This window comes from Marmota monax, unplaced genomic scaffold, assembly GCF_021218885.2.
Source record: "Marmota monax isolate L192 unplaced genomic scaffold, Marmota_monax_Labrador192_F-V1.1 WCK01_AAM20220418_F8-fsc00033, whole genome shotgun sequence".
NCBI classification, from domain to species: Eukaryota; Metazoa; Chordata; class Mammalia; order Rodentia; family Sciuridae; genus Marmota; species Marmota monax.
Window position 1 is genome coordinate 3,955,976 of NW_026694282.1, and position 26,214 is coordinate 3,982,189.

General features: G+C 35.1%; 1 protein-coding gene and 1 non-coding gene across 2 annotated transcripts in view; one reads left to right on the top strand and one right to left on the bottom strand.

Moving 5' to 3' along the window:
• The window catches only part of Sh3gl2 (SH3 domain containing GRB2 like 2, endophilin A1), a 237,318-nt gene that overhangs the window by 64,174 nt on the left and 146,930 nt on the right, over positions 1-26,214 (top strand). The window lies entirely within an intron of this gene.
• LOC124108872 (U6 spliceosomal RNA) lies at positions 1,452-1,554 on the bottom strand. The gene has a single exon (XR_006856803.1). It is a non-coding gene; the product is annotated as a U6 spliceosomal RNA (small nuclear RNA).

Here is a 26,214-nt window from a genome sequence, read left to right on the forward strand (position 1 = left end):
GGGGAGGGATTGCAAAGATGAAATATTGCATATAAAGCATTTAGCACAGAGTAGAGAATTCAGAGTGTGGCATTTTAGCACTCAAACTCAAAGAGGCATCTTTTAAAATTAGACCTTGAAAATTGACTTCTTACATAGATCAGTACTTGGAAAAAAGAGCATGATCAAGGTGAGGAGAAGGCAAGCTCAGTGGTATTGAGATGGGGTTAAGGACTAAGTAGTTGGCTTAGCTACATTAAGATGCACAGGAAGTTGGAGACTGGGTTTGAAAGGAATTTGGGGCACATCTTTACTTATCTGGAGTGCCAGGCAAAGGAGTTTGGTTTTGTTCTTATGGAAAGTAAGTATGCTGATCTTTAACTCACTCAGTGATACAGTGTTAGCTTTTTAGCATAGGTAGATTAATTCTTTAGATACTTGAGAGAGAGTGTTCCCTTGGAATATTTTATTGTTGCCATTATTATTTAGTAAATTCATGTCCCAAAATGTACTGAGATATAGTGCCTCAGAAAGTTGCTTAGAAAAATAAGTCATAGTCTTCTTTCAGATAGCTTCTTAGGATTTAAAATTTTTGTGTTGACAGATTTCAGATATTATCTTAAGTCTGTCTTTTGGTAAAGGTGGAATGTTCAGAGGAGTTTCCTGTGATGCATGATGAAAGCAACTTCTGGAAAGGGCTGGCAGTGTAGTTTGCATCCTACACCCAGAAGCAAAGTGCTATAGAATTTTCATCACATCAGTCTAGTTTTTCCAAAATCACTGCAGTGAGATCTAGATGCAAAGAGCACATCTCTGTCAAGGGTTTTGATTTACTGAGTATAATCGTGCTTCCTGATATTGTATGTGAGCATATGTGTAAGAATAAATATGGGGCTGTAGCTCAGTGGTGGAGCACCTGCCTAGCATGTGTGAGGTACTGGGTTTGATCCTTAGCACTGCACAAAAAAAATAAAGGTACTGTGTCCATCTGCAACTTTTTTTAAAAAAAGAAGAAATATGTCAATATAAACTTTTATTCCATTTTTGCTTAACTCAAGCATTCATGAGGTTCTATAGTATACATTTTTTTCAAAGACACCGTTACAAGCTATGTTTTGGATTAAACTCACTTTGCTTCATAAATATTGCATCCTGATTCAATCAAAATGTTTTTATTTTCAGTACAATTTAAATGAAAAAGTAATAATTGTATGGTAAGTTACCAAGTGTATGATATTTGAAAGGGCAGTGGGAAATGCCATGAAACTCACTTTTTCTACTTCAATTGAAAAATAAATTAGTCTACCAAATGGTATTTAACTAAGTTGGCTTGACTGGACATCACTGAAACGATGCAATGCAGGCAGTCTTTCTTCCCTGCCTCCCTCCCTTCCTTCCTTTCTTCCTTTTTTCCTTTCCTCCCTCTATTCCTCCCTAGGGTGTTTTGTTACTAGCTATATTCTAGCCCTTTTAAAAATCTGGGACACTTCATGAACTTGAGTGTCTCCTTGCACAGTGGCCATGCTCATCTTTATGTCATTCTAATTTTAGTATAAGTGCTGTCAAAGTAAGCACTAAATTTTTATTTTAATAAAAACATATATAAGTCATCATTTTGAGGATGGGGAAAATAGTCAGTGGTATGAGTGTTAATATTCTTTTTCTCAGAGAAGTCATAATACATTTTCTTGCTATGCCTGGATATTAGATAAACATTTCAAACCAATTTGTTATACATCTGTTGCAAGAGAAATGAAGAAGAGAAATCATAGTTAATAGTTTTGACAGGTTTGTACCAAAATGGTATTTAATATATCCTGATGTTCTATATAGAAAAACGTAGAATAGTGCTCATGATTTAATATAAAATAAAAATCTTCATAACCACCAGTTTTTATTTAATATTCCATATATCTCTAATATACTGACAAGGACATTTTCCCTGGAGAGAGTAAAGTTGATATCATACCGACTCTGATAAAAAGTTAAACTAAAAACAACAGTTGACGATGTTATTTTCATTTATATTCTCAACTTAGTTATAGAATATTTCAGGTGTTACATATTAATACATAATAAGTACAGTGTGATCAGTTCCAGGATTTTACTTAAACTAGGCATAAATGACATCTTGTGACAATTTGAAATGTACAGTGGAATATGGCCCACATTTTCCTCAGACCTTAATGATCTTGTTGCGCTTACAGATTGGTTGAAGAGTATTGGAGGTGAGATTCACTTGATGTTTTCATGGCCAATGAACTGAAGCATATTTTTGTAAAATCACAAGTAAATGGCAACATGAAGGATAAAGAAGTCCTGAATCCATGGAAGATTCTCTCTTGTTTGGGAATATTATTAATATGTTAGATTCCTTATGGTGCTTCTTTCTTTTAGAGCGTTTGAGTCTTACACTCCCATGTTAGGGGTGTCCATTACAGAGTCCCTTCTCTGGTCACCCTGATGTCCTAGTTATAGAACTATGACTTCCCTCAGGCCTGAATTCCGACACCTGTAACTGACCTCAGACATTTTTCTCTGGTTCACCCCTTTTCTGTGTGCATGTGCCCATGCATGCATACGTGCATATGTGCATGTGTTGTGTAAGTGTATGAGAAGGAAGTAGAACATGCATTCTGTTTCTTGACTTTGCTTCTTGATACTTCTTTTAACTGTTCTTAATTACTGTAACATAATATCTGGCAGGATAAGCCCCTTCTAACTTTGGCTTTATTTTCTTCAAATACTGTCTCAGCTATTAATTCCCCCACTATGTACATTTTTAGAATTAATTTTCAAGCACCATCAAATTCCTGATAGGATATTATAGGAAATGCTCTGGAGATATAAATTAATTTTAGGGAGCATTGGCATCTTTAAAATGTTAATTTATTCTGTCCATAAGCATCTTCTCTATTTATTCAAGGATTTTAAAATGTCCTTTAAGATTTTAAGTTTCCATTGAGAATTTTGTGCAGTCTTTAACAGGTTAATTCCTAGATACATTTTTTTTGCCATGCCTGAAGGATCATTTTTTGTTTTTATTTTTGCTTAGTGCCATATTTTCCTGATTGGTTATTTTAATACAGAAAAATTGTATTGATTTGATGTATATTGGTTGCATCCCTGATAACTTGGCTAAACTCTCCTATTAATGTTCTCTGTTACCTTATTGGCTGGATTTCTTTGTTTGATTTCTAGCAGTCTGTGGGTAATGAATTCTTTCAGCTTTTATTTTCTTAAAGAAGTCTTCATTTTGCCATAGTATTGGAGGATTTACTGCTGGGTAAACAATTCTAGGGTGATTGTTTTTCCTGTCAGCACTTTAAAGATGCCATTTTGATGTTTCCAGCATTCTTTCATTTTATTATTTCACGTGTTTTAAATTTCTAAAAATGTTTTCTCATTACTTCCATAGTTTATCCAATCTCTCTTTTAAAAAAAACTAATAATTTTTTTGAACCTTTATTTTATTCTTATGTGGTGCTGAGGATCAAGCCCAGTGCCTCATGCATGCTAGGTGAGCACTCTTCCTCTGAGCTGCAATCCTAGTCCCCAGTTTTATCCAGTCTTAAATGGTGTGAGGCAGTGATCCCTTCCTCCTGCCCTGAAATCCTGCCTGAGGCTATTCTAAATTATTAGTCTGTCTAAACTCTACTTGATGGTTTAGTAATCAATTCAGTTAATTGGTTTTCCTGTTCTCTGATATCTACCTTTGTTTTTATTCCCTGAATTCTCATTTCTAATTCTTCTCTTGGTGAGTATTTACTTAAGTTAATGGCTTTTTTTTTTTAGTCATTATTTTCTGGGAAACATTTAAATTCTTACTGTTTTGGATGCATCTCATAAAGTTTGGCATGCCTTCTCATCATGCTTTAAGGATTTTGTAATTTCTCTTATTATTTCTTCTGTAAGTCATTGTTGGGCATTATTTTTACATAGTACATATTTTGTTTTTTAGATTTCAGATTATAGAATTATCTTCTATTTACCTTTTATTATTTGTTCCTGCCTTTATTATATTGAAATAAGAACATAATCTGATTCATGTTTTAAATAACTTTTGAGATTTCCCTTTGGGTCTGTAAATGACCAGGTTCATGAATGCTAAGAATAAAAATAGGTTGTTTTTCTAAAATTCTAAAGAAATCATTTGAAGTACATCACTATAAGTAGGATATTTACATCCTCATTTCTGAGAGGAGTGTCTTCATATTATATCCAATAAAACATTTATTTAAATCTTGTGTTTCTATGGGGAGCATAGTAAATTATCCAATGAAAATAGTTTATTCTAGTAGATCTGTTATTTATTTTTACATTTTGTGGTCACATTTTTAGGTACACATCCCTCTGTGAGTGTTGTATTTTGGTTTCAGACGCAGTTCCTTTTACAAGTACATAAATTCTGTTTCTTCTTTCTTTCCTACCTGGGGAAGTGAACCCAGGGGTGCTCTACTGTTGAGCTACATCTCTACCCCTTTCCCTTCTATATTTTAGACAGGGTCTTGCTAAGTTTCTGAAGCTGGCCTCAAACTTGTGATCCTTCTGCCACAGCCTCCTGAGTTGCTGGAATAACAGGCATGTGCCATTGTGCCTGGCCCATCTTGTTCCTGATGATGTTTTTGGTTTTACATTCTATTGTCTGATAATAAAATTGCCTCACTGGCTTTCTTTGATGAGTTTCTTACAAAATATCTTTCATGCTTTCATGTTGACTGTTTGAGTCATGATTTTTTAAGAAATCCTAGGATTGAGGAGTGGCTCAATAATAGAGTGCTTTCCTTGTATACATGAGGCCTTAGTTTAAATCCCCAATAACATAAAAAAATAGATAGATAGATAAATAAATAAAATAAGATTCAATTTGAGAAATCTATTGGTAGTATGTTTCATTCATTTACTTTAATTATGATTTCTGTTCTACCAGGCTTGTTTTTGCCATATGATTTTATGTTTTCTAATTACTATACCTGTTTTATTCCTTGCTTGCTTTGATTTCTTCCTTTCTCCCTTCCTGTGGAAACTCTTTAAATCAGATGTTATTCTTTGTTTTCCTCAGTTCTGGAAAAATTTGGGGGATTATTTGTTCAGTCCTTTTTTTTTTTAATCCATGTGTTTTTCTTTATTCTTTTGAGACTCCTTGTCCCACTCCTCTAGCCTCCACATCTCCTACCTTGAATCTCCTTCTCCCTCTTCTGGGCACTCTCTGGAACCTTCGTCTACCTCCATGCTCCAACACTAGCTAGGCTGTTGGAGCTGCCTTCTCTCACCAGTGGTGTTTGTGCTCCTCAGAGGCCTCAGGCTTCTCTGAACTCATGTTTAATCCCCTAGAACTTTGACCTGCTGCTGTGGTTTGAATGTGTCTCCTCCTAGATTCGAGTTTTGCCAATGTGATCCTATTAAGAGGTGGGCCTTTAAGGGGTGATGAGGCTGTGAAGGCCCCTCTTTTCATGAACAGGGTTAAGACTTTTATAAGACAGACTTCTGGCAGGTGGTGGCAACACATGATCATCCCAGAGACTTGGGAGGCTGAGGCAGGAGAATTGTTAAATTTGAAGCTAACTTGGGCTACACAGTGAAGCCCTAGCTCAAAAAAATGAAGTGAATATAAAAAGGGCTGGGGATGTAGCTCAGTGGTAAAGTGCCCCGAGGTCAATCCCCAGTATGAACGAATGAACAGATGAGTGAATACATCCTGACCATGTGGAGAGCTGTGCTGGAGAAACATGTTTTCATATTATTTTCTCACTGGTGGCTGAGATTGAGAACCACTTAGCCTTTCTCTAAGAGAGAAATAAGGCCTTCTCTGGAGCAAACCTGTGTGATTATATGAGAAAATTAACTTGAAGTAAGTTAGGTGTCTCAGGCAGGAAGAAAGGACATTCTCAGTCACTGAGTTCTTTCTGTGTCTCGCCCTCCAGGGTGGGCACCATCCATGGTATTCTCACTGAGTTCCTGAGGTATAGGTAGCCACTGTGCTCATTTCCAGCAGGACTAGAGAGAGGCTGACTGAAGGTGGCAGCAGCAAGGTGCAGCCCCTCGCCAGCTTCTGGATGCGCCAGGCCATGATTGCAGGAGTCATGCTGTTGGAGACAGCACACTCCCTGGGCCATGCTGAGTGACAGGGCTTGAGGAAAGACCCATGTGCTGAAATGACCTTTGCTCAGAGGAACTTAACTAGGGAAAGCCTGAAGGGTGCTAGCAGTTCATTTCAAGGGTGGTTGAATTGGGTTGTCTTACAAAAGAAGACAACAGATACTTCCTTTGTGAATATTCATGGGGACATTCACAGGAGGCTGACATGGATTCAAATGGGTAAAAAAGATCAAATTTATAACAAGGAAATGACTAGAAAGATTTTTTTTTTAACGTTGAGAAAAGTCATGCAGTATATTTCCATAGCAGCCTTCTGTCATTATTTATTTCGCATTTTAAGCTTTGACTTTACTCTGGATTCTAATTAGCAGCTAGCTTCTAGAGAGTGTCATACCAAGGAGAGATTCACAGGCTGCAGAAGGGCCAAGGATTGAGAGTCAAATGAGAATCCTCTTCCTAGTCAGAGGAGGAAAATGTTAATACTTCCCTGGATGCTACTTGCTGACCTCTGCTGTGCTGCTGAAGAATGAGCCACCCTTTCTCTATCTCATGCTTATGTATTTTTTTTAATATGTCTTTATTATAACATGATACTATTATGGGTTTCTGCGCTGTTGCCGCTGAATAATTGCACTCCTAGAGAGGAGGGGACTGCTGCAGTTTTTCCTTGTATTCAGTGAAGCTTTGTTAACCAAATGAATGGATCAGTCCTCATTGAAAATGTAGCAGTAGATATGAATCTGCCTCTTGGCTAGACAACTGAGGCTTGATTTATTTATAGAACCCTGTCCCTGAGCCAGCATGCCTGTCAGTAAGGCTAATCCGAAAGCATAGCTTAGGGCTTGGAATGGATAGAATTTAATGATGAAAGTAATAGGTGTCATAAGAAGACATTGTGAAAGAGAAATGTATGAAAATAAAGATGTAGGTAAAATTAATTTAATCATCACTGTATTAACCAGTAGCTAGTGTGAACAAGAAATAGTATACTGAAGGGAACAATAATACATTATTATGTGACAAAAGTATGATACTCTACTGCAGGAGATTAGACTGCAGTGTATAGAGGAAGTGAGGTGATAGTAAAAAAGAAAAGTAACACAGACATTTTCCATCTAAATTCCTACCTTACTGACCATCATGATGCTCATGGAGGTTGTGATAGGAGCTCTGTGGGAAGATTAAATAGGTCCTGGAAGAAAAAAACATGGACTTGGTTCAATGTTCTGCAGATATTCATATATCTCACTGTTCTGTGCTGTTCTGTGAAAAATCCCTCACCAGAGGGAGGTGATGAGGAGGAGTTGGATAGGCATACATTTTCCTTTCCCTCTAGAAATGGTTTGTACACCCAAGAGGTGTCAAGCCAGGGTCCATGATTGGAAAAGTGAAAAGTGATAATCCAGCATGTCAGAAGACTGTAATTTCTTTTGAAATTTCATTATCTTGTCTTTCTTAATTCACACAGCACTTGCTGTCTCAAGGAGCTGCGGAAGGATGGCCACTGAGCTTCACTGCAGGCTTTCCCCTGCTTCCCTACACTTGACCCCTAGTGACAGGATCAGGTGTTTTACTGTTTCCTCTGGGCTGCCTCCCTCATCTTACAGCTTGGGAGGTACTGATATGCACTGAGTCCATTCTACTAAAATATACAACACCAACTTACTATTTTATAGTATATTTTATGTACCTTGTAAGTTGAGTCTGAATAGCCAGAGTTACCTCAAGGGATTTATTTATTTATTTAAATGTATCACTTTAAAATACAAGTGTTTTGAACCTGTGCCTGCAGCATTTTTTTCTTTGTTTTACACATGGGCTAAGATAGTTGCTGTCCTTTCTTCTGGGCCTCCTCTGGTCTTCTAGCTCCATGCTTTGTTTTTGAGTGCTTTGAACTTATGTGATGAGTATAGTCTGTGGTCACCACTCCATCCCATGTGCTTGCCTTCAGCCAGAACCCCTCCTGAGTCAGTCCCAGCCTGCTGTATCTGGGGAGGAGGGCAGAGGTGGACCCAGGCTGCCTTTCATAGGGATGCGCATTTCTTGACCTGGAAGAAAAGTGTTTTTAAAGCCCAACCTGGCCATTTTAAGTCAGGATTAAACACTTGGTGGTTGGCTCATCTCTTAAATTCTGTGTTGGTGTCTTGAAATCTTTTATGGAAAGAAGTATGGGTATGTGCTGGTTTCCAGTAAGATGCTTTTATTCAAATACAGTTTTGGTTTAGCGGCCATATAAAAATGTCTCTGTGTGCTCTGACCAGGTCTGAAAGTGTGCGTGTCCAACATGTGAAACTGCAAATTGGTTTGTAGTATTTTCAGATACTCAGTTATAAGCTCAGCTTAATTCAGCAGCAATAAAAAATTATATTAATACTTTATAAAGTTCAGCAGTGGCTTTAAGGTAATATTTACCTTAATTTATGAGCAGATGAACTGCTGCTTCATACTAATTCTAATGATGATAATTTAATGGTAATTTTGTTCCCTTTATGATCAGTGCTTATATCATAACTTAAGGTGAGAAAATGAAATGGGAAGTGTCTGTGGCTAAATTCTTGCTTCAGATAATAAAAAAAGTCTCAAAAATAAGTTTGAATTATTTGAATAAATGGTTCTTCTGTCCCACCCAAAAGCTTCAGTTGCATGATTTTTATGGTCATTAACTGTAATTCATTTTCTAATTCTTTTTTTTAAAATAAAGAGCTATTATTTTAAAAATTTATTTTCCCATTTTTTGAGGGCTATTCTAGTTGTATGGATGGTGGCCTTTGTTGTTACATACATACATGCATTAACTATAATTTCTTTTAAGAAATCTTGGTATCTGCTGGAATACAGTGCCAGATGAACTCAAAATTTCTGTGATTTGTCTTCAGTTAAAAAATAGAATGCAAAATAAAAACTTGTTGTGATGATATTTCAAAGAGAAAATTTAAGAAACTCTGATTAAAAAGAGGGTGAGGGGTTGGAGGAAAAATGTGGGTAAGGTGCAAAGCCACACTCTCTCCCTCCCTTTCCTGTTGCTGTTGCCCAGAGTGCAAAGTGGTTGCAGAACTGAGAAGTGCAGTTTCTCTTTTTGGAGTAAGGAGCTAAAACTGCTTAGAAATCTTTGATGGGCTTTCTAAAAATAATTTATTACTTAGGCAGTACTGTTTTCCATATCAGTTGTGTTGATGGATCTGTACACAATTTCATGAATTATTTTATTGGAACATTCTAAAAATTATTTTGATGGACTGGTTTATAATAAGAAAGTTAATCATATAGTTACATTAGAGGACATGTTAATCTTCTGTACTATGTAATATTCTTCAGATAATTGGCTGACATGTCATAAAGTCAGTTGAGTGACTACTGGCCTTATGAAATGTCCTGTTGGTTGAAAATTAAATTTTTTCAGTAACGGCAGATATTGAGAATTCCATAAATTAAAAAAAGAGATAATTCGATAACATTGCTTTGTAGATTGCAGTGACAAGGATAACCTTGCCTCTGATGTATTGGTAAAAATTATGTGTTGTATTTGCAATATAAACATCACAGGTAGTCAATAACAGGTAATAAATTGTTGAAGTATATACCCGTGATTGGTATCTTTTATCATAATTATATCCATGCTATTAGTCATGAAAAGTCATAACTTCTAGTGTTAGCTATTTAAATTATGTTCAGCTCTCTTGAGAAACATATTTGAACATATTTTATGCTTGCTGAAAAAGATTTTTCAATGGATATTTTTTCTTTGCTTGAAGAATATGTTGGATCACTGATAAGTTAAATAGTACACAATTTAGTTAAGGAAAATAGAATTAAAAAACAAATATGTCCCTCTTTTAACTTCTTATGGTAAAGACTGAAAAACTCAATTCATTTAATGACTTTCAAGAAAAGAAAAAAAATATTGAGTGGTACATAAATGTTTGAAGTATAAAGTAACCAAAGCACTCTCTGATATTAGAGAGAGTTGGCTTCTGTGGTTGCTTTGGATTCTGATGTCAGCCTCTGTGATTATTTGACCTTTAGGTGAGTCTGTTTTCTCATTTATGAATTAGGGTCAGTAGTAAAAATACCTGCCTCCAAAGGCAGTTATGAAGGAGACAAGATGGGATAATGTGTTTGAATGAGCTTTGTAAACATGGTAGACATGTATATAATCTGTTAACATTCTTGGCAATCATTAAGTAATTTGGGGCTAGTTACTTAATTATGTTTGGACTGTTAAAGAGGGATAACAATTGTTGCTCTCACATAGGGTAGTCATGAGGATTAAATGAAATAAAATATGCAAAGCCCTTGAAACAGTATCTGACCCATACAGGTAAACTTTGGCTGTCATTTTAGTGACCACTCTTAGAGAAGAAGAGGTTGACTCAACCTCTCCATTAACCTGGTGGAAGGTTTTCATGGTACTCATTCTACAGTGTTTTGAATATTAAGATTCCATTGGGATTTTGATGGCTTAATAAAAATTGTATGTTCTTAAACAGCTGTTGTGGATGAGCGTCTAGAATTGGATTAGGTGATTGCAAGTAGGAAGTAGAAGGCAAGCAGGCACTCCCTGTTCACTCGTGCTTAAGGCTGCATTGTTGGAAATGCCTCTTTCTGGTATTCAGGCTATATATTCTCTGTTTGCAGATACTCCATTTAATGAACAGTGATTAAGATACTGTCTTTTTGACAGTCATGCAAAATTATTAATTAAAACTCTGTGTCTGGAATGTCTGCTGCTGTCACCTCAGATGCTGAAAGGAGAAACCGCTTTTGTTCTCTGTGAGGTCTGTGTAGTGTCAGCACCAGTTTTCTCTAAGTGCTTTTTCCTTTTACAGAAAAAAGTAAAATTCAGATCTATTTTGCTTAGATAACTATAGCAAACAAAATAGCTGTTTGATTCCCCATATTAGTAGTGAATTATAATGTTTCCATTTGTTTGATTTCTTGTAGTGACATTTTATATGCCCTCTCTTTGGGGACTAAAAGCTGGTGAAAATATCATCTGAATTTCACTAGGTCATTGCATTGGATGTGTAAAAATAGACTTAGAATAGGAATTAATAAGAACAGTAACAAATAATATTGCTTATTAAATGTCTGCTATATATGCCATTCATAATGCTAGGCATATGTAATGTGACTCATTCATGAACACTGTGAGATGTTCACATAGTGGTTTTTTAACTTGAACTGAGTATTTATTTGAAGGTGGCTTTAAGTGACATTTGTAAAGCAAGTGTTTTTGCAGTGTACTTATTAGTTGGGATGCTGTGGGAAATGATGGGAAGGATGTGCTAGGTTTCTTCCAAGCTATCTCCAGAGATTACCACCACTTGCCCTGTCAAATACCAGAGCATCCACCATGGGAAACGAGTCCTTTGGGTCAAGTTGTTCATCTTTAGGAATCCATGGAGGGGTAATGGATTAAATCACTGAACACCTAAATGGGAATTCAGTTGGGAAATTATTTTCCTCTGAGCAAGAAAGGAGCTGAAGTGGGTGTTTAGCCTCCTTGTTTGATTTTTCACAGTGGACTGGCCTCATATGACCCAGGGTCCTCATCATGGTATGTCCTAGAGAAAAGAGGAGTTAATGTGTTGGTGAGATTAGGTCTTGAGATATTTTCAGGCTGCTTGTGGAAAACTATTAGTGGGAGAAATAGAAAAGGGTAATGGAGGTATTAATTAGATAGTCTTGCATTATAATTCTACAAGCTGTTAGCTTTGTGGACAACTTTTTTTCTCTGAGTGACACTTGCCTCATTCATTAAAACTATGGCTATGATAAGATTTAATGAGAGGATGTGTAGAAAATGCCATTCACAAGAGTGAAATTGCTGTGGAGATGTAGTTTCTTTGGTCAGGGCTCCGTTGAATTTGTTCAGTGATACATTTCACTGTAATAATCTGGTTTTCAGAAATGAGAAGATGAGCAGCCTTGCCCCGCACCTCTGGCAGCTTCTCTGGGTGGGATGCATTCACTTTTCCACATATGGTGGCTCCCTGCTGTCTGAATCTTACCTGTTCATTTGCTTTTGTTATCTAACTGAGTCTGTAGACATTTATTGTTTTGTCAGTAAATGAGATTTTTCATTTTTTAAAAAAAAGCATGCAGCACTGGGCACGCAATAGAGCTCTTTAAATATTTCCTTCCTTTTTTCTTTCCTGTCAATGCCACTGATGATGTAGTAAAGGGAAAGTTTAAATCCAGGAGATTTCAGACCCGAAATTTCAAACAAAATAGCTGTTTGATACCCCGTTTTTGTCTCTGATGGCCATGTGACCAGAGAGAACCACTTAATTCCTGAATCTCACTGTTTTCCTAGGGACATTTCAGGGTTTGGATTAGCTCATTCTCAGGATTTCTTCTCGTGGTGAACTTGTTTGAAAAGTGATTAAGTACCACACTTGAAAATATTTCATTTGTGAGATATTACAAATAAAATAGTCAAGTATGGATTATAAAAGCAATCTTCAAAGTTATAGGTTATTATAATCTGATAAACTGAAGAGTTTCTTTTATTCTGGAATGTGCTGTTGAAATTTTTGTTGTTATCAGGATAAAGTTCCTAGGGCAGGCCTCAATGTAGCAGCTCTGTGAAACTGAGAGGGAGACTCATAGGATGGATGACAGCCTGAGGATGGAAAGATATTTTGACCAAAATGGAGCAATGCGCCATAATTGAACAAATATCAGTGTGCAAGGCTGTGACTTAGGTTTGAAATCAGTGGCACCAGTAAAGGTAGGGAAGGAAAAAATCTTAAAGAGTAGGTAGAAAAAAAGAGCTAGGCTTTTAGTTGCAATGTTTACTCTCAATGTGTGTTCAGAGCCATCACCGTGTCACATATAGAACATATTAGACTTTCCCTTATTTATATAAGCAACTTTTCAAAGTTTTTTGTTGACTTGCCTAGCAGGATGATAGTACATGAATAAAAACAATACTGTAGGCATTGGGGGTGCAAAATTAACTTAAAAACTAATAGGTGTGATGAAAAGTTTTGGAGACTGCTGGATTGGAAGTTCTGTTGTCAAAGAGGTAGCATGATGTAGTGGAAAGTATAAACTTTGCAGTCAGTTCTGAATATAAATTTGGCTTTAACACTTAATGATTATCTAACACACCTTTTTGAGTCTTGTTTTCATTAAATGTGGGGTCAGTGTTGTGATATTTCTCTCATGGGTTTGTTGGGATTATTACATTGAGATGACTTTCCTATTGGCTTTGGTTAATTTCTGGTTTGATTCCACTATGGTTAGAGTATAACCTCTGTGTCATTTTATTCTTTTAAATTGCTGAGGTTTGCTTATGGCTAGGTTGTGATGTATTTTGGTGACTATTCCATGATCCCTGATGAGAATGTGCATTCTGTTATAGGGTGATGTGCTCTATAGATGTTAAGTAGACCCAGATGATTGATGTGCTTTACATGTCTTCCATCTCCTTGATGATTTCTCTCTTGTAGTTCTATCAGTTGCTGACAGTGGGATGTTTAGCCTCCTTGTATGATTTTTTCACAGTGGACTGGCCTATTATGACCCAGAGTACTCAGCATGGTATGCCTAGAGAAAAGATGAGTTAATCTGTGGGTGAGATTAGGTCTTGAGATATTTGCAGGCTGCTTGTGGAAAATGAATGGTTGTCTCTCTTTATTCTGTCTAAAGATACAACAAATGCAAAGAGGGTGTAGGGGAGAATATTTGGCTTCAGGTAGTAGAATGTGTTCTGATCCTATGACTTCCATAAATTTAGTAACACAGTATGTCACCATGACTTCTTGGGGTTTGGGGAAATTATTATTACTCCTTGGGTATGTCTTCTTTTATCTTCCTCACAACTACCAAGTAAGTATGGACACCAGACCTCCAGTTTGGTCTCAGGGTGCATTCATTGGGCTGGGACTCTGAAATTTAGGTTCTCTTTCACTCAGATACAGATCCAAGTGTTTGACCCATTCTTTTGGCATGTTAACAACCTGATTTCACATTTTGTAGTGACACATATAGTTATATGCTTTCTGTTCTTTGGCCAAATCTCCTTCTTAATAAACCCCTTGGGGAAAATATTTTCTAGTGGAAAAGAAAGGAGTTCCCTGTTAAGTGACCAAAAAAAAAAAAAAATCAATGTAGGCTATATGCCTTAACAAAGCTATATGCCTTTACCCCTCATATTGTGGAGAAAGTTATCACCCTCGGGGGCTTTTTTCCCCCCCGCTTCTAGACTAGTTCTCTTTAGGAAAAACTGTTAACAGCTAGGATTCTGTTGGTGTCAAAAAATACATAAATGTGATCTTCTCTTCAAGATCAGTATTTAGTAATAACTGGAACAAAGAGCCATTCTATTTTAGATGTCTCTTTTAAATAGCATATTACTGGCATTAAAAAACCACTCAGATTTGATCTCAGCTGTTAATTTGAGTATAGAACAGAACATTGTGATGATTGTATGTTGTTATTCATATCCTATATCTATAGTTTTTTCTTCCATTTTTAATTAACTTTTCTTCTTTACTATTTATTTATTTTGCTGCTTTAATCTCTTTTTATTCAAAAAATTTTCATTATTTTCCTTCTACTGGTTTGGACATTATACATTCCATCTGTTAGAATTAAATTTTAACACATACACTGATTAATATCACAAAAATATATCTATATTTTCATAATTTTGTGAATCAAAGGACTATTAATTTGTTTGGGAATGAAATAAATCAAAAGACACAACCAACTCAGGGTTCTGAAATCTAGATGTGCTATTGTTCTGTGATGCTAATCTGATATTTCATAGCTACTTGTTAATTCTTATTAATGGCTCTTATTAATGATCCATCCTGTAGATGTCAAGACTGAGGTGAATCCGGTGTTCCACAATGTAATCCAGGTCTCACTACTGTAGCTTTACTGTGTGTGGCTCTGTAATTATAGTGAAGTTGCTGCCAGTGACTGAACTTGAGTTGGGAACTAAAATTAAAAAAAAAAAAAAAGGTAAAAATGAACCTCTTAAGATGAAATTGAAGAATATCTATTGGAATAACTAAAAAACTTGCTGCTTCATTAGTGAAATTATTATTAATTCTTGGGTATGGAGAGGGACACTTTTCTAATCATTATCTCTTGATTATTTTACCACCAGTGTCAGTTTAAATTTAAAAAATGCTGAGGGAGAAAAATAGTGAATCAGAGAAAAAAGTTTTTAAAAATTGTGCTTTATAAATGGTCTTTAATTTTTTTTTCTTAACACAAGCTTTCATTGAGTGTAGCTAAATTAAATTACTAGCTGTAAAGGCACAGCTGTTAGGTTTACTATTAGGCTTAAATCTCTGATTAAAATATGGAAATTATTTTTCCTAATTTCCTTTGGGTAAAAATGCATTACCATGAATATATTAACAAAGTGTGCTTCCCATTATTATTTCTCTTAATATATATAACATCCAGATATGTCTTGATGAGAAAGTCAAGCCAGGGTAGTTGTAATGTGGACACTGGATCAGACTTCTGGAATCTTCAGTTCTTAACTTGTTTTGAATTATTCACTCTGAGATACACTCACAGTTTTACATCTCTTTGACTTAGTTTGTTGCTTTTCAGAAATGAAGGCATAAATCTTGATTTCACATGATTGTGAGAAAGTTAAGAAATTTTGAAAAAGGCAAAAGTTTTGCATTTAAATATATTATATGTTAAAATGTATTAATGTTCAACCAGGAAAATGATATTGTCTCTCTGATTGAAAGAAATACACAATTGTATAGAAAATTCAGGAGTGCTTTTTGTAAGAAATCAGAATATTTTCCAAACACTTATACAAATAATGTTTCTTTCTTACCTCCTCTTCTTTTTTCCCCCTTTAATTTCCTCAGCTGTAAAAGAGCATAGTGACATTTCATTTATTTAAAATATAGTGTAAGGTTTCAGAAGATTTCCTTGGCTTGAAAAAAATGTTTTTTTTTTTTTTGCTTCAATTGTATTTTAAAGAAAATGACAGTTTTTGCATGACTTTTTTTCATAGGAAAGGCAGCATAATACAACAGACACTAGTATGGCAGTATGTATAAACATGGCTGTATAACCAATGTGATCCTACAATCTGTACACGTGGTAAAAATAAGAATTCATACCCCATTTGAATCAAATGTATGATATATGATATGTCAAGGTCATTGTAATGTTTTGAGCAACCAATTAAGAAAAAGATGTCAAATGCAAAAATTCCAGTAGCATAAAAAACTTCCAGGTGTGCTTCTTACCCAGATTCATCACTGTTTCACTGTTTGCTTTCATTGGCTTTATTATTAGCTCTTCTCTCTTTACATACATATTTTTCCCTGATCATTTGAGGGTCATAGACTAACCTGAAACTGTTTCAGTGGATATATCATAGGAACTAGAATGTTTTCTTATATAACTTCTGTGGTAAAAATCAATGAATTTAAAATTAGTTCAGTCTGAATTTGAATTTTGTTTATTGTCCCAATAATGACGTTTATATAGAATTTCTCCCTTTGGGTCTAGGACCTATCTATATATGTTGTATTTAATTGTCATATCTCTTTTGTTTCTTTTAACCTGAATCCAGTCTTCATCCTTACTTTTCTCTTTCATGACCTTAGTGTTTTTGAGGACAACAGGCAAATTTACCATATATAACATATATTCACAGATTTCTCTAAAGTTGTATTTGTTTGCTTAGTTATTAACTTACTCATTTACATTTGTTACAGACTCAGCATTTCTTATTCAGTGGATTATAAACCATTATCATTAATATTTATTTTAATGTACAAACTTCCAAACTTGGCCAGTGGGATCCTCCCCAAGGTGGCTCCTTCTTTGACATGCCACTGTCAGTCTTTCCGCATTGCCTTTCTTTCAGGCACATTATTATATTCCGGGCTTCTCTTTCTGCTGTGTTCCTAGAAGCAGTTGGGTTCTGCAAGGAAATCTGGTTCTTTTTAGTCAGGATTGGTATTTAGATCGTGGTGCTGGGGTGCCCTTTGCTATCAGACTGCCGTAACTTTTAGACCCTCTTTGAAGTTAAAGCCAGGGAAAAAGAAAAAAGTACACAAATAAATACATGTCCATTCATTTTTCCATTGATCTATCCATCTGTTCAAAGTGTGGCTTCTTCCTAACACCTTTAGTTTCAGTTCCATTCCACAGGGTTCACACTAGTATATCTCCTTTCCATGTTTGTAACTAAACTTACCATCTGTGAGAAGCGTGGCTTTTACTATTCTCAGTATACTTACTTACTTGTTCAATTAAAAAAAACATATTTTTAGAATTTCTTGCCTGTACTACTGTGAAAAGAAACCTACTAACTACAGTTCAATATTGTTTATGGTTCTTTTTATCTAATACTGAGAGTACAGTCCAAAGTACCACATCCATCTCTTTGATGTGGTTATGTTCTTTATCTGCAATAGTTAGGTTCTTATGTTTATGTTATATTCTTTTTATTTCATTTCATTTATTTATTTATTTTAGACGTTGATGAACTTTTATTTTTTGAATTTATTTGTGGTGCTGAGAATCAAACCCAGGGCCACACATTCAAGGCAAGCACTCTACCACTGAGCCACAACCCCAGCCCTATGTTGTATTCTGTTGTAGCATCCTTCCACCCATGCTTGCTGATTTTACTTATTGGTTATATAAAGTAATATGGTTTCAAGACTAAGATGTACCCAGAAATGCCATTACTCCTGTTCTTCCTACCCAGTTTTCACCTGAGTTCTTGTTATTAGTTTCTGATTTATCCTCCTTATATTTCTTTTGCAAAAATAAACCCATTGTATGAATACAAAAATTTTTCTTATATTTAATTAGCTTTTATTTTATTATGTGTTAACTTGAACATATTTTTTCACATAATTAAATACCATTTTCAGATCTTTTTGTAAATTATATTTTTCCCATTCTTTCACACATAAAGGTAACATGAAGTGTGTGTGTATGTGTATGTGTGTGTGAGAGAGAGTGAATAAGCACATGTGCAAGAGTGCTTTGCCTTTTTTCCCATTTGACAGTATATTCTGGGTGTTTACATGTCAGTTCATAGAGACTGACCTCGTTTTTTTAATAGTTTCCAAGTAATGGACATCAAGTAGCTTATGTAGCCATCAGCATTTAGATTGTTTCCAGTATTTTGCAACTAAAAATGTTGCTGCAGTGGATAAACTTGTGTATGTGTACACACACACACATACACTCCCATACATTCATAATGTTGGAAGTGTATATTTAGGGAAAATTCCTAGAAGTGGGATCACTAGGTCAAAAGGTAAACAGAAAAGTGAATTTGATAGATATTGTCATATTCCTGTCCATACAGACTGTACCAACTTCCGTTCTCATCAGTAAGGTAATGAGAAGACCCATTTCTTCATAGCATTCTTAATAAACTGTGTTATCAAATGTTTTAAGTTTTACTAATATGAAAGATGAGAATGGTATTGTAATATAGTTTTAATTTGCTTTTATTTTATTATGTGTTAATGTGAACATATTTTCATATGATTGAATACTATTTTTAGAGCCTTTTTGTAAATTGTCTTTCTGTGCCTTTTGGTTGTTTTTTTTTGAATTTTTAAAATCTCTTTCCCCTCCATTTGAAACATTCTTGATACATTAGTGATAATAGCCCTTTAGCTGTGATATGTAGTACAAAATTTTTTCTCATGGTTTTTTATTTGTCCTTTATTGATGAGGACATAATTCATATATCATAAAATCCATCTATTAAAAGGGTACAATTCTGTTGTTGTTTTTTTAATTAAATTCACAAAGTTATGCAACCATCACCACCATCCAGTTCAGAACATTTCATTACCATAAATAGAAACCTTAGGCCCACTGGTGGCCATTCTCCCTACCCTTTAAATAGCCTGTCAGTCACTAATCTTTCTGATTGTATGGATTTACCTATTTTTTTGTGCCTGGATTCTTTTAATTAGCATAATGTTTTCAAGGTTCATCTATGTTATAGACATATTAGTACATCATTCCTTTTTGTGGCAGAATAATATTCCATTGTATGGATACAAAACATTTTCTCATCTGTGAACAGACATTTGGATTGTTTCTACTTTTTTGGGTATCACCAGTGATGCCTCTATGAACAATTGTGTATGTGTTTTTGTGTAGACAAAAATTTTCATTTCTCTTGTGTTTATGTGAGGAGAAACAGCCAAGTCACACTGTAAATTTGTGTCTAACCTTTTGAGGCACTGCGAGAATATTTTTCAAAAACTTGTTAAGTAAGATTCTTTGAAGCACCAAGATTTTGAATTATGATGAAGTACAACTTACTAGGGTGTTTTTGTAGTGGTGATGGTGGTTTGGTGTCATTTGCAAATGCTGTTGTTTAATTCAAGTTGACAAAGATTTATGTCTATATTTTCTTATAGTTTTATATTTGGGTCTTTCATCTATTTTGAGATAAATTTTGTATAAGGTATGAAGTAGTCATCTAGCTTCAGTCTTTCACCAGTTATCCCATCACCATTTGCTGAAATTGTCATATTACCATTTGTTGTTAAAAGTAAATTATTCATAAGTGTATGGGTTTACCATTTGTCTTTTGAATTTGCTTCTAATTTTATAACTTTGACCAATAAAGATCCTTGTACATGAACAAATCTGTCAGTCTCTCTTATTTGGATTCTGAGACAAAGGAAGTCTTTTCCTATACTTAGAATTCATACATGTTTTTCTTTAATAAGAGTATCTCTCCCCCCCATCAATGCCTATTGAATCAGAACCATTTATTTTTTTAATTTTATTTTTTCAGTTCTGGGTATTGAACCCAGGGCCTCGTGCATGATAAAAAAATGCTCTGCTACTGAGGTACAAACCTAGCCTTTGAACCATTTATTAAATGTCCATTTTGTTCAGTGATTTTATGTAATATTTAGATGATATTTCTGGATTTTTCTAGTTTGTTCCATTGATCTGTTTATGTACCAATATCATACTTTATTATTTTTTTGTGGTACTGATAATTGAACCCAGGGCCACTCACACACTAAGTGAGCATGTTTTCACTGAGCTACATCCCCAGATCCCTATACTTTTAAGTTGAAATTTTAATTTTGTACAAGTTCAGACTGTCATGTAGTTGTGAGAAGTAATAGAGATTTCTGTGTCCTTTGCCTAGTTTTCCCTTATGGTAGCATCTTGCAAAACTGTAGTATAATATCAAAACCGGGATGTTAACATTTACAACAATCAGATTATTTTCCATTTTCTTGAACTCATTGTATTTTTTTTTTGTGTGTGTGTGTGTGTTTTATGCCATTGTATAACATGTGTATGTTCCTATGTTCACCACCACAGTCAGCATGCAGCACAATTTTATCACACAGGGGTACTCACGTTGCCTTTTTATAACCACACCTACCTCCTCTCTTACCCTCTCTGCCAGCCATTAATTTGTTCTCCATTTCTATAATTTTGTCACTTTAATAGTATTTTAAAAGGCAAATTATAGTATGTAACCTTTGGGGATTGGCTTTCCCCTCCTTTTTTCAGCATAATGTCTTAGAAATTCATACAAGTTGTTGTATTGTTCATTCGTGATTAAGTCCTAAGCTTGTCTACTTGCTACTGATAATTGAAATCTTGTCATAATAGAAGCAGATCAAAAAGTAACCTCATAAATACTATTTCACACATGTTCATCGTGTGTGTGAATTTGTTTAACCATTCACCTGTTGAAGGACAGCGGGAATATTTCTAGTTTTTTTACTTATAAATCTGCTATGATAATTTATATACAAGATTTTTCTAGAATAAATGCCCATGAGAGTGATTGCTGAGTTGGGTGATAATTGCATGTTTTGTTTGTATAAGAAACTGCGAAACTGTTTTAATTATAGAAGCTTTTTAGTATGTTTTCATATCTGGTGGACTAATATCCCCTGGTTGCTTTTGTTTTTAGGTATTTTTCAAGCTTGAATGGGGAGAAACAATAGCATTATACCAACAACATGTTTTTGTCTAATTTACACTGTTTATTAAATTACAAATAGATCATCAAATAGTATTTTCTCTGCTTTTCTAACTTCTATGACTAGGTTTAGTGTGATTTACCTTGGCAAATTATCATTTTAGTATGCTGCACATTTTGTACCTTTTCTGAATTTTCCATTTATTTATTTATTTATTTATTTACATGCGTGACAATAGTGGAATGCATTATACTCATTATTACCCATTTACAACACAGTTTTTTGTAACTCCGTATATAAAGTATTTTCACGCCAAATTATGCCATTATACATGTACTCTTTTTTTTTTGCATTACAATTGTTAATACACATATATACCACAATTTATCATATTGCTGTTTGTTATAAGGTATGTTGACCCAAATTCAAATCTTCATACATGTATTTTGTATAATGATGACCATCACCTTCCACCATCCTTGCTATTCCCCTTCCCCTTCCCTTTCCCTCCCACCCCTCTTCCCTTTCTAGAAATAATCTTCCTCCCATACTGTCTCTCTCTACCCCACTTTGAGTCACCCCGATTATATCAGAGAAAAATTTTAAGAAAACAATGTTATAGAATTATTTATCTTCTGTTCCTTTTCAAATCTATTTGAAACAATGGAATTTTCATATATTAATGATTCTCAAAATTCAGAGGGTGACAGAATCACCTCCTTGTTAAAACACAGAGGACTAGGCCCCACCCATAGAGATTCCAACTCAGCAGGCAGGATGGGACTGATTGCATTTCTACAATTCCAGGCCAGGCTGAGGCCATTGGTCTGGGGACCACACTTGAAAAAAATCACTGGTCTGTATTAATGAAATGGAGCACAAGTTATCTCAGGGAAAATTGCTGGGCATTATGATTGGTATTCTATTGATGTTTATAAGATAGGAGTGATCATTTCTGTTGCAACACAAGATAAGTAAGTTTGATATTTAAGTCATACATCTGAAAAGAGATAGAAAACTCCAGTTTTAAATCTTCTATTTATTGAACCCTTCATTTATTCATCAGATTCCTTATCTTCAACTATATTTTCAAGGCAGGGAAAGGGAGTATCTGGGTTTTTCTAAATATATTTTCTAAGATTCTATATTCCATCAACAAAAAGCCCTTGACTTCAGAATTCATTGAATAACATTTGCATCTCTGTGTCTCTGTTCTTTACATAATTAACTGTAGTGAAACTGAGAGTTAAAGCTGAAATTTAGTTTTATAAACTTAATAATGGCCTTTATAGCTGCCAATTACAACTTTGTTGCCTTGAAATAATAAAACTTTTGGTTGAATTAGTATTTTTTAGGTGTTTATCTTGTCTCATGACAATCGTGTTACCTCATCACAGATTGTATGCATATCTTGACTGAATTGAAACTATATCAGTAAATTAATCCTGTTTATTGTGGAATTGACAGGGAGTTGCCTAGTGACTAATGTTAGAGCCTCTATATGTCACATGAGACTTAATTGGAAACTGACCTTGGCAACCTGATGTTTTATTTTGACCTAAATCTACTGGGGTATGTGAGATAAATACTGTTATTTAAAGATCTTGAAAATGTGTATGCTAAATTTGCCCATTATGTAGTTAATTAAGGTGATACATATATTGAAGTTTGTGGTTTGGCAATAGTTAAAATTGAGAACAGAGAAGGAAAATTTGAAAATCTTGGTTTCCAAGCAACTGAACACTTGTCATCAGATGTGTGTACCACTTGCTTAATGTTAAGATGCCTGAGGTATAAATAATTGATTGAGCAAGGACTACAACAGCATAGGCAGCTGAATTCTAAGCTCCTTGACCTAAGCCCATTATGATCAGATTAGTGAATAGGGTAACTGGATTCATCAAGAAAAGGAGCCCCTATGCATATCTGTCATGTATACATTCCGAACATTCCTTCATTAACACAAAAGATCTGGGGGGACACCTCACATCCAAACCTAATGATGCCTCTTTTAATTCTTTTGCATTTAAGGCTTTGTGATGGCTGTTTTAGGATGCCTTCCTTGATTTGTGTTCCCCACCCACCTACTACCATCTCATATCATGTCAGCAAAGCTGACTCTTCTCTCCTTGTCCACTTATTGAAGTCATCATTTAGGTTCTTAGAGTGGAGGGTCTGTATTTATTTCTGTTTCTTATCATTTTTGACCTTACCCTTCTTGCTGTTTATCTTAATTCCAGATATTAATTCCTGATCTGGTATCTCCCTGTTATTTTTTAAATTTCTTTCTTTCCCACCTACTTTATTATGAAAGCACTTAAGCATAGATTATGGGAAGAATTATTTTTGCCAAAACTTGAGTAAGTATGTCACAAACGTCCTTACACTTTCTGCCTTAATACATAATTGTGCACCTCTAAAAGTTCCATTTTTCTACACAGCTTCGATGTAATTTTCACAACTCAGCTTTGTCCTCTTAAAACAAGAATGATGATACCATCTTCATCAGGTAAATAAACTTGTGGCTAAGAAGAGACCAAGGCCAGTCTGCATGAGAACCTTTCGGAGAAGTCTCCCTCCTTTTTTGCAGTTAGTCTTTCAGACTTAGGGATTTCTGCAGGGGCAAATAAGGTCTTCTGTCCTCAGAGCACCCACAGATTCTGATTTGTTCTATGTGAAAAATTTTAAAACAAAGATAAATTTGTGCCAACATTATAACCCATTCATTGCTTTCCCCTTTTCTGCCCAGTCTCATGTTCACATTCCCATGCAATTTTATTTTTAACTTATGTTTGATCTTTGTAATAAGACATGGATAGTATAATTTTTGTAGTGATGTACTTTGACATTACAACGGTGATAGCTCAATATTAATTTTATACTGAATGCTTTGAGATATCAACTGGAAGCTTTTAAGTATTTTTATAATCTTCTTCTAAGCACTTATTTTGAGTGTCAGAACTTTTCTCTTAATGTGTTAAATGATAAGTTATTATTTCACACAATTCATAACAAATCTTTTAGCTATCCATCTATCTATAAGCCTCAGAGGTGACTACATTAAGATGGGAAAACTAGGTAGAAGTTTATGGAAGGTACTGTAAATCAGTTTTAGGAAATGTATTACTCATAAGCATTTGGTTGAGGGAAAGATAAGTGGAAAATAAATGTCTTATAGTCAGTCTGAGGATTGGTAGTGGCACTTTTTAGTATTACCAATCAATGCTGGTATTTTTGTTATTGTTCCTTTCTTTTTCTGTGACCTCATCATGTTGTCCTTTATCTACTGCTAAAATAGAACCACATTACTAAGTCTGCTGAAGGGTTTCCTATGACATAGTCATATGTCACTAGTATTTCGACTCCAAATTAAGAAAACATGAAGTCAAATGAGATGCAAGATCTATTCCTCCTTTGCAAAACCCATTTAGTTTGGATTCATTCTAAGAGGTAATATTTTAACTAGAGTCTCCAGCACTTGCTTATCTATTTCTAATTGGCAAGCTGGCATGATACATGTGCATTCATATATTTCAATCTCCTAAACCTTTTGTGTTACTAAAACCAATCAAAACTCTCATATGATCAGGATTCTGCTAGGATGTATAAAGCCAGAAGAGTGTTCCCTCATTGTTTACAACATTAAAAACCCCAGATAGTCTACAAAATTGCATCTTTTCTGGAATGCTCAAAGAACTTAGGTTGCAGGACAGTCAACTAACCTGAAATCTAAGGAGACATAAGAGCCTCCAAGTAGACAGGATGATATACGCTCCTGGAGGAGAAGCTGGATGTCATATAAACTGGTAAGAAAAAATTCAGCTACATTTAAAGTAATGAAAGCTGAGTGACAACATGGAAAGAGCAGTGTGAGAATTCATTCATGGGTGTGCAGGCCACAGACTTTACCAGGGGCTCTAGGGAGTGAGCTGGTGGCAAGGCAAGTGACTGAAGAATGCCTTTCTTGTGAACAGAAAGCACTGTAAGAAAGGCATGAAGCCATTCTGGGACTGCCCCACCCCATCCCATCTTTGGAACAAAAGCCTTAGGTTCCCAGGGGAAGGGCAGGCAACTGTAGGCTTGGGGCACAGGGAAGGCCGACTTCAGCAGGGGGAAGGAATAGGCAAGTCCCTCTATCTCTGGATGAGGATGTATTACCAACCCTGACTATTAGAGCTCCCCAATATTGGAGGAGGGTCAAGATCACTGGGAAGGGCCCACCCTCAACCCTTCACACACAAATCCTGTGTAAGACTGAGTTGAACCAGGGTAAGAAAATACCTTCTGTGCACCTACTGGGTTAGCAAGCATGGAGTGACAGTAGGGACTGTCTGCTGCTAGGTGACAGGGGGAAAGAACATGGAGAGAGGCCCTTTGTGAGGTACAGGCATAAAGGGATAGAACAGAAGTTGAGGAAAACACTCTGGCAAGCCAGTCCAACTCTAAGCATGGGGTAACATTAAAGCCATATAAAAACCTGGGCTGAGCAGAGGGTAATACCCATAGCAACAATAAATCCCAATTTGAACTCTCAACTTCCAACTAGATTCAGTCAATTCCATAGAGAAGATGAGCAGAAGAAGACACGTGTTCATTTTTAGGCACTAATACTACTTATGTCAGTATGCACAGGATGTCTGGCTTTCAGCCCCAAATTACCAAGACATCCAAAGAAGCAAAAAAACACCATACATACAAGAAGCAAAGCGGTCAATAGAACCAGACTCAGAGGTGATCCAGATGTCAGAATGAGAAGAGAACTTTAAATAACTGTGATCCATATGTTAAAGGTTCTAGTGGAAAAGGGGATAATATTTTTGAACAGATGGGGAATTTCAGTAGAGAAGTGAAAATTATAAAAAGAAAGAAATTGAAAATGCTAGGAATGAAAAATAGTAACAGAGAAGAATGTCGTCTTTGACAGCCAAGGAAATAATAAGAGCAAATGAACACAAGTAAATAAAAAAACTTTTCCATGTTGAAACACCATGGGAAAAAAGGGGGTACCAAAAACAGAAATATTAGAACCTCTAGGAACCTTGAGAAAATATCAAATAAATATTTCATATATATATTATATACTGTAATATATAAATAATATAATATATAATATATAAATAATATATTATTTATATATATAAATAATATATATAAATATATTATTTATATATATTATAATATATATATAATA